The 10,239-nt window shown below is 31.8% G+C and overlaps 1 long non-coding RNA gene across 1 annotated transcript; it reads left to right on the forward strand.

Moving 5' to 3' along the window:
* Nucleotides 1–8,741: 8,741 nt before the first annotated feature.
* On the forward strand, nt 8,742–9,745 carry LOC128293015 (uncharacterized). Its single transcript, XR_008283032.1, has 2 exons — nt 8,742–8,947; nt 9,713–9,745. It is a non-coding gene; the product is annotated as an uncharacterized LOC128293015 (long non-coding RNA).
* The last annotated feature ends 494 nt before the right edge of the window (nt 9,746–10,239 follow it).

Consider the following 10,239-nt stretch of genomic DNA (forward strand, 5'->3'; position numbering starts at 1 on the left):
TTATATCTAAAAGTAAAATTATAAAATAAAAAATATAAATATCGGTTGGAGTAAATTATAAAATAAAAATATAAAGTGTAATAGAAATCACTTTTGGACTAAATTAGAAAAAATAAAAATATATATAAGGATTAAACGATAAATTTTCTATTTTTGTCGAGATATGGGCAAGGATATAATTTTTACCACCTATGGATCATATGAAAAGTTAAATGTGAATTATGAGATTTGAATTGGTAAATAACTATTTGCTGTGAAGCAACTAAGTTAAAAGTTAAAATGGGCAAAATAGTAATTTTATCATGAAAGGTTATTCGGTCATTTCTTAAGAATCATATACTAGAAATATTGTTTTGATGAAATATTTGTTAGACTTGTGTGACCTGAATCCTATTTGATCTGGTTTGAAAAGTTTAAAGTACAATTTACTTATTAAAAAAATAAAATAGAGAGATAAAATTGAGAATTAGTGGGGGCGAAGGTCCGAGGGTTGAAACCTCGGATCTTCGCACCCACAAATCCCCATCCACAAATAATCTTGACCGGTACAAACATTGCCACACAGGTTGAATCCATATAAGACTATACTTTTTCTATTAGACACTGATTAAAAAAAAGGAGTTGTTTAACCCTTAAAAACTGTACATAGCAAAAAAAAACCTCTTGTATTCTTGTTTTTCAACATTAGTGAATTTCTCCTGTTTTGTCTGTGATTTTTCCCGATAATAGTTTTTCACAAAAAATATCTATGTTCTTATTTTTCTTTCTTATTGTTTTGTGATCATTCCTACAACTATTATTGTCGTTTAGTAAGATAATATTTTATATATAAAATTATTTTTGACCATTGGATGTGTTATGTGAATAATATTAAATGTGTACCACTAGTTTTGGTAAACTTTGACTACAGAGTCTATTATCAACTGTTATTGTGCTATGAAAATTGGCTGTCATGGAATAATTAAGAAACATGTTTTGGTATATGTGAATGAACATAAAAATTAGTGTCTAAATGAACGAGTGTAAGCTTCCTTGGAAAATAATAATAAATAGTAATGAATACATTTAAGTTTTGCTTGATAGGATGCAAAGAAAACTGGAAAGATGTAAAAAATGAAGGGATAGAAAATGTAAAAATGAAAAGTACAATTTTTTTTTCATAGATATGTTCAGTAGGAAAGATAAAAAAATTGAAAGTTGCATTGTCTTTCCTTACCATGCTTGGTAGAGTTGAAAAATGAATGAAGGGAAAATGAAATATTTGAAAAATGCATAACTTTCAACTAACATATACTTTTTTTTTTTATTTTCTCTCCTATCCTTAATTTAATTTAGGAGGATTGGTTTATATTATTTAGGATAGAAAATGATAATCTCTTTTATTTTCTTTTTGTTGGAAAATATGTAATTTTTGGAAACTTTGAGAAATATTCTCGATTGGTAAAGGTGGAGAGTTGAATCATAAAATTATAGTTTTATATTCTACTCCATGAGACCTTTACAACGGTATATCATATGCTCAAAAATGGTTGAGTGGTGAATGAGAATTGATGCTCAAAGCAAGCTACTTGTAAATTATGTTGAGAAAAAAAAACAGAAAAGCTTAGATCTCACATTGGTTAAATACCAAGTTTGAGATATGTATATATATGAGAACCCACTTGAGGGTTATTGTATGACTAAGCTTGAAACTTTGCCTCACGTGCAGGGGGTGCGAATTTAAATCCATTGGGGTTGGGGGTGCATCCGCACGATGTGGGCGACGTGAAATGTCCAAATTGGTCGAGCCCAAAAAGGGCTTGCGGATATTATTTATTTTATTTTCTCTCAACAGATATTATACCGAATCTATTTTAAAATGACAAATAGATTTTATTTTATTCAAATTGAGTTAAAGGCTCCTTTAATGCATATTTGTATTTTTATTCATGGAAATTTTCAAAATTCCTCCATATTGTGTGTCTCTAAAAGCCTAAAAAATATTGCAGAATTCTTGAGACACAAAAACACATAATGAATATTTCACTCTAAAAAGTTCTTTTCTTTTTCCTCTCCAAATTTTCAAACATTTAGGTGATAGAAGAAGGTAAGGTTTGTTCGTTGATCACTGCAAAGGTACTACTGTCGCGATCATATTGTTGTTGTATCCTAAGAGACAGAGGACGAACGTTTCTCCAAGTATCATAGGAGCGGCCGAATCTATCTTGAGGAAACTACGAAAACAAACCTCAACATCTAGTAAAACTCGATTCCCTTTATTCAATTTTTGGTTTTCCAAAATCTTATTTATTTAATTGTTTTTCAAATTTGATGTTTTAAATAAATATAAATATTTGTTTATATTAATTTGTTTCATTTGTTTATATAAGTATTTATATTTATATATTTGTTTGCTAACGTGTTTTGTCCAACAATCTTAAGACATATTTTATTATTTTACAATTCTCTAATCTAAGAAGAACGAGACACCAAGAAGAAAAGAAATAACATATTTTGTTTGAGAATAAAAATTAAAATTGAATAAAATCTATTTCGGGCGTTATTCCCTTCGTTCAATAGATTTTTTTCCTTTTTTATTTTGTTTCTAAACAAGAATTAATTGAATAATTTTGTTTCGGTATTTATTCCTACAGTTCAATAGATTTTATTCCTTTTTTATTTTTTTTAAATGAGAATTAATTGAATAATTCTATTTCGGGATTTATTCCCACCATTCAACAGATTTTATTCCATTTTAATTTTGTTTCAAATGAGAATTAATTGAATAAATCTATTTCGGGATTTATTCTCGCCATTCAACAGATTTTATTTGATTTTTATTTTGTTTCCAAACGAAAATTTAATTATATAATTCTATTTCGGGATTTATTCCCCTCGTTTAACATATTTAATTTTGGTTTTGTTTCCAAACAAGATTTAATTAAATAATTCTATTTCGGAATTTATTCTCATCGTTTAACATATTTTATTTTGGTTTTATTTCCAAATAAGATTTAATTAAATAATTTTGTTTCGGGATTCAATCCTGTCGTTCAACAGAATTGATTTTGATTTTGTTTCAGAATTGTAATTATGTTGTTTAACCAAATCAATGGGTAATATAAATTGGAAATTAAATTTTCTATTTATTGTGACCTTAATTGTGGCTTTAAATTCTAGCTTCAAAATTGTGACATCAAAGAAAAAGAAATTTATCAATGGTGAATTAAAAAATGTCTAGGATTTGTTCTTTGAAAGACTTGGTATCTAAGTGTGCCAAGTGCACCACCTCTCTTTCAGGGTTACCTACCTGGTGCATTGTTTTATTGTGTTTTTTAGTTAGACTGTGTAAACTTTTGTTTCAGGTTTTATTCAATTCCTGTCGTCTATCAATAGTTGATGATTTTTCAAATTCTGCTTTTGTTTCTAAAATCTTAACAAAAAAATGGAAACTCCCACCAATTCAACCAATTCGCAATCTGAAGCTTTGGTTCAAACACATTTTTGACCTAAAACTCAGTGTTGTCGAGGGCGACTGCTGTAAACCACAACAAGAAACCTGCAAAATTCTCAGAATAGAATTTCAAGACTTGGAAATAAAAAATGTTGTTTTATTTGACCATGTTGAACTTGACCAAATATTTGAAAGATGACCCTCCTACTGTTAAAGAGGGCGAGGTAGATGAAGTTACCACTTTCACAGCTGTTGAAGCTTGGAAACATTCTGATTTCCTAAGCTGAAACTACATCCTGAATGGATTGTCGGATCCACTATACGAAGTGTATAGTGTTAATAAAAAAACTATGGAATTATGGATATCGTTGGACTATAAATACAAAGCCGAAGATGTTGGAACTAAAAATTTTTTAGTTGTTAAATTCTTGAATTTTGTAATGGTTGATTCTAAATTAGTTGTGAATCAAGTGTAGGAACTTCAATTGATCATTCATGGAATTCTTGATGAAAGGATGATGATAAGTGAATCCTTCCAAGTGGCAGACATTATTGAGAAGTTACCTCCTACTTGGAATGACTTCAAGAATTACCTAAAGCACAAAAGACATGTCAGTGGAAGACCTAACTGTCAGAATTTGAATTGAAGAAGACAATAAAGTTATGGAAAGGAGGCTTGAGAAAGCAGCAAATGGAAATGTTGCTGTAACACCCCTAACCTGTATCTGTCGCTGGAACAGGATTATGAAGTATTACTATAGATTACAGAATATTTACAAATATTTCATATAAATTACTATTCATTTTCCGAGATTATCTATAATGTCCCTTAAATGGACCATTGAGGCCCAATTTAGTATTAGAATCGAATCGGGACTTAATTGGAACTTCAAAAGTTTTTCGTGAAAATTCAAAAATTTTCCAAGTTACAGGGCTCATACGCCCGTGTGATTCAAGGGACACGCCCGTGTGACCCTAGGACACGCCCATGTTGCAGGCCGTGTTCGATCCTGTGTAACTCTTTGATTTGTGCCACATGGCTAGCCACACGCCTATGTGATCAATTTAATTTTCAAAAATTAGGTGCAGGGTTCACACGGTCAAGACACACGTCCGTGTTCTAGGCTGTGTAGCACACATGGCTGAAACACACGCTCGTGTCTCTACCCGTGTGCTCAATTTTGAGCATTTCGTTTCTCAAATTTAAGATGTAGGGGACATACGGCCTAACCACACACCCATGTATCAGGCCGTGTGTCACACACATGCCCGTTTATCTACCCATGTTGACAAAATAAAGCCATTTCCTAGCTTTATTTCTCACCTAAATTTTACCAATATCCTGCACCAAAACTTATATCCAAATACCTACCAATCCAAGCATTATAACAAGGACAATTCAAGCATTTAACATAGTATCTCTTTACATACATACCTATTTATGATCTTATCTTTAATAATTTAGCATAGCTCAATCAAACCATAATATATGTACTCATGATAATACCATAGGATTACCTTAATAGATATCCCAAAACATAATCATTACTAGCCATTGCAAATGGCTAGATTATAAACAACATTTTTATGCCAACATTTGGTCAAGTTACCTATACATGTCATTATACCAAAATGAGGTTACTATTTATACCAAAACAAGCTAGCGGATAGTGTGATGATGTTCCAACCATTTACCAACCTTCGCAAGCTTCCAAGCACTATAAAATAGAGAAAAGTAAACCTAGTAAGCACATTATGCTTAGTAAGTTCGTATAACTAGAATTAAACTAACCAATCTCATTTACTAAAATTAAGCATATAATAACATTTTTCCATCAACTTGGCAAAATTGCCTAATCACATGCATTCAATCAAACATGTTAGTTACAAAATTCTCATATACATCAAGTAAACTAAGATGAGCTCATCATAGTTTATTCATTCAAAACATTATTCATTTCATTTCACAATTCTCATATCATATCAAGTATTTTATCCGTTGAATCATTGAAATTTCGATGGATACTCAGATAGTACACTCAAGGTATACAATTCAATAACTTGTCAATTCATATTCAGGAGTACCCATTAAGACACTTAATCAAAAAGCACACTCTCGAGCTACATACTATATAACATGATTACTTGTCCAAGCTAAATCCTGTTTCCAACATATACTCATAAGAGCTTAATCAGGATTACCCGTCCAGGCTAAATCCTATCTATAATATATGCTCAAGAGGGCTTATATCAGGATTATCAGTCCAGGCTAAATCTTTTCTGTAATGAGGTCAATAGGATTACTCGTCCGAGCTAAATCTCATCAGCAACAAATATAGGACCTCATTCAATAAGGGAAATCACATTTATCCATCGAAATTCAATATTCAAACGGAACTCAACCCTTTTTAAACAATTTCAAGCATGTATTCATTTCTTATATTGTAACATCCAAACAATTCACATACAAATAAACCACATTCTATACAAATACAACATCCAATTCAACATATTTGCATGTTCAATTAAGTTATAGAAACTTACCTCGACACTTGCTCACGTATATAAACTTACTAATCAAAAACTCTCATTTCCTCTTTCTAACTTTGAATTTGAGTTATCCATATCTATATAAATGAATTTAATCATCAATTTATCAAATTTCATATTCATTAGGACTCAATTTACATCCTAGGCAAAATTACCATTTTGCCCCTATACTTCCATTAATTCTAATTTCGTCCCTGGGCTCAGAAAATGAAATTCATGCAATTTACTCCTTTTTCCAAGCCTAACCAAAATTTCAATATAAAATTTACATCACATATTTTCTATAAAATTTAGAATTTTTCTTCAATTTTCACAACTTTACAAGTTAGTCCCTAAATCATATTTTCATCAAAAATCACTTTGTAAAAGTTGTTTATCTATCAACGACCTTTCATTTTCTACCATAAATTTATAATTTTCAGCATATTTATCCTTTACATAACTTCTATACTTTGAGAACTTTTCAAATTAATCCCCCAAATAGATAGATTAAACTATCCCAGTTTCAAAAATATCAAAACTACTAAAAACGGGACAAAAAAACTTACCCAATTAAGCTAAGAAAGATTGTTTTCTCTTTTCTAGGGTTTCCATGGAATATTTGGGGAAAAAGATTATATAAAATGATTTTAATTCTATTTTAATTATTTATCATTTTTAATTATTTCTATTTCCAATTTAGTCATTGCCCTTTTCTAAATTTCCATGGAATATCTACTAACTTTTGATTAATGGTCTAATTACCATATAAAGACCTTAAGTTTTGAATTTCATAGCTATTTAATCATTCTAGCTACTAGGTCTAACTTTTGCATTTTATGTGATTTGGTCCTTCCTGTAATGAAGCACATAATCGGTAAAATTTTCTTATCAGAATTTTCATATGACATCTCTATCATAATATGGACCATGCAATAAAATTAAAATAAATTTTATTTTTGGCTCGAATTTGTGGTCACGAAATCACTATCCGATTTCACTGAAAACGGACTGTTATAGTTGCTAGGAAAAATGTCGTAGAAGTCAAAAAAGACTTTAAGAAGGGAAAACAACCGCAGAATGGATCTAAACTAGTACCAAAGGTGGTGTTTCTAGAAAGCAAAAATTTCAAGGAAAATGCTTCAATTGCAACAAGATGGGGCACAAGTCATCTGACTGTAGGATTCCAAAGAAAGTTAGAGGTAAAGAGGTCAATGCTGTGGAAAAAAATTCCAAGGAAGTGCCTGATAAGAACTTATGTGCCTGACTTACGTAAGAACTATGTTTCTGTAACACTCCTAAGTGTACATAGTTTCTAGGATGGTGTTTGAATCCCAAAAGCTAATTTTGTCTAAAAGGGGAATGTTTTTGGGAAGGGGATATTTATTAAATGACATGTGGAAAATTAATGCAATCTCTTTAAAAGTAGAGACAATGAATTAGAATGTCTCTTCCTCATCTATTTATATGTTTGAGTCCTTTGATTTATGGCATAGTAAGCTCGGACATGTTAACTACGATACTTTACGAACATTAATTAACTTAGAGCAAAATCTTTTGGTTCACATTAATTATAATAAATATGAAACATGTGTTGAGGCAAAATTAACAAGATCTTCATCTCAAATTGTTGAAGGAAGCACAAAACCACTTTACCTAATACATAGCAATGTTTTTGACTTAAATTTTGTTCAAATAAGAGGAGGGAATAAATATTTTATAGCCTCCATTGATGATAGCACAAAATATAGCTACGTATAATTTCTTAAGAGCAAAGGCAAAGCTATAGAGAAAACTATTCTCTATAAGCAAGAAGTTGAAAACCAACTTAATAGAAAGATTAAGATGGTGAGAAGTGATCGTGGTGGTGAATATGTTGAACCATTTGAATATTGTACACAACATGGCATTATTCATAAAGTAACACCACCATACTTTCCTCAGTCAAATGAAGTAGCTGAACGAAAAAATTGAACACTAAAGGAAATTATGAACACCTTGCTAGAAAGCTCTGGGTTATCATAAGAAATATGGGGGAAACCTTTTCTATGAACTAATTACCTTTTCAATAAGGTGCCTGCAAGAAAAGGGACAATACACCATATGAGTTATGGAAAGGTAAAAAGTCATCCTACAACCACTTGAAAGTGTAAGGGTGCCTTGCTAACATAATGTAAGTCGAGATATATGCGTAGTCAACACAATATCGTTAAACAACTGATCTCAAATGGAGTTATCTCTATTGATTTTGTAAAATCAAAAGATAACATTGCGGATTTGCTAACTAAAGGCTTAAATCAAGATCATGTTGATAAAACATTGAAAGGCATAAGACTAAAGCCCATGAAAATAAAAGGCGCTGTGACAACCCTAAATTGACCCTAGTCGGAAAGTGGTTTCGGGACCACTAAACCGAGTCATAAAAATAATTAATTGTTATATTCTATGCTTACTATGTGTGTGCATGCATATGTGGAAGTTTCATTCTCTAATTTTACCAATTTTATGAGAAATTATTAAATAGGGATCAATGTGAAACATGGTGAAATATGATAGGCTAATTTTAAATGGCTTATTAGTGCATGTTAACACAAGGGTGGAGTTGCATGTCAAATAACCCATTTCCTAAGGTTAGTGGCTGGCCATGACATGATGATGGGCAAAGAAAACATGTCCTAGTCATGTTGGCCTAGTGCATTATGTAAGGAAAATAAAGAAATGAAAAAAAAAGGAAAATGATGAAAAAAAAAAGAGTGTGGATGCCCCCCCCTTGTTGCCGTGAGTTGAGGAAAAAGAAAGGAGAAAAATTTTGTTGTTCATCCTTTCTCATTTTGTTACAATTGCCATGACTTGAGAAGAAGAAAAAAAAAGTGTCCATTCTCTCATTTTTCTTTGCATGGCCGAATGTACTAAGAAGAAAGGGGGGGAAGCTTGAGAAAATCAGCCATGGGAGCTTACTAGACTAAGGTGTTTTGATACAAGAAGGTATGTTTTATGCCACTCTTGAAAATGCATGCATAGTTTGGAGGATTGGTTCAAATTTTTCCTTGAATCTTGGATCGAAACTAAGTTGTTAGGTGAGTTAAATTTCGCCAAGAATGTTGTATTTCCTAATTAGTGTTTTGATGTTGTTGTGATGAAAGCATGGAGATGAGTGAGTTGAATGTTTAACAAAAGGAGATTTTGTGCCATTGAGTTCTTGTTGTTATGTGTGTATGTGCATGAGTATTCGGCCATGCTATAAAATTTATGTTGCAAAATGATTTAATGCTTAATGTGATATATAATAGTACTTGTGAATGAGCTTGAGAGCACCTAAATTATTAGTTGGAAGTGCCGAATGTAGTCTTGGATGAATTTTAAAGAACAAAGAAATTTTGGGTGACTAGAGGTCAAGGACATTCGGCCAAAGGCTTGTGTGCTAGCAAAATTTGGCCTAGATGGGGTAAATGTTAAGTGTTAAATGCAATGGAAATGCTAGATTAATGTTGCACATTCAGCTATAGTTAGGCATGTTTATGATCTCATTTAGACGATTAGACATAAAAAGGGTGGTAATGAGGCTGAAAATTGTTGAATGGCTAGTTGGGTAATGAATGTAGCATTCGGCCATATGGGGTAAAAATGGGTCAAATGTTCGTGAAATAAAACTTTGTGAATTGATGAATTAATGATGATAGTATTGTTGATGTCATGTATATATGTATAAATATTTGGCAAGACGGTTAAACTAGTTAATTTATTGATTAGCTCAAGAAGCTAGAGGGGGAGAATCAAGCAAAAGCAAAGGAAAGAACATCGAATAGCCGAGTTGGAACCATTTTACCCAACACTAGGTAAGTCATTAAGCATATATTTGGCATTGTTTTAAATGATCATAATATCTATGCAATTGTGTTTAATGAGATGATATGTAAATGAAAATGTATGTGTATGGAATGATGACATTGTTGAATGTAAAAGAAATAGTGAAATGTGTAGAAAGTTTGCTTTCGGCACTAAGTGTCTTGGGCAATACGTGTGTACGGTGACGAGATTGGCACTAAGTGTGCATGCTGGAAATATATGGCACTAAGTGTGCATGCTGGAAATATATGGCACTAAGTGTGCATGCTGGAAATATCTGACCTTGGGTGTGCGAGCTCGAAGGGTATGGCACTATGTGCGGGCTTAAATCACATGGCACTAAGTGTGCGAAATCGAGTATTAAGCACGTGTGTGCGTACTCTATATAGATATATCTCCGATCGAACAATTATATGGAGGGTGTGTCTTCA

This window comes from Gossypium arboreum, chromosome 5 (assembly GCF_025698485.1).
Source record: "Gossypium arboreum isolate Shixiya-1 chromosome 5, ASM2569848v2, whole genome shotgun sequence".
Taxonomy (NCBI): domain Eukaryota; kingdom Viridiplantae; phylum Streptophyta; class Magnoliopsida; order Malvales; family Malvaceae; genus Gossypium; species Gossypium arboreum.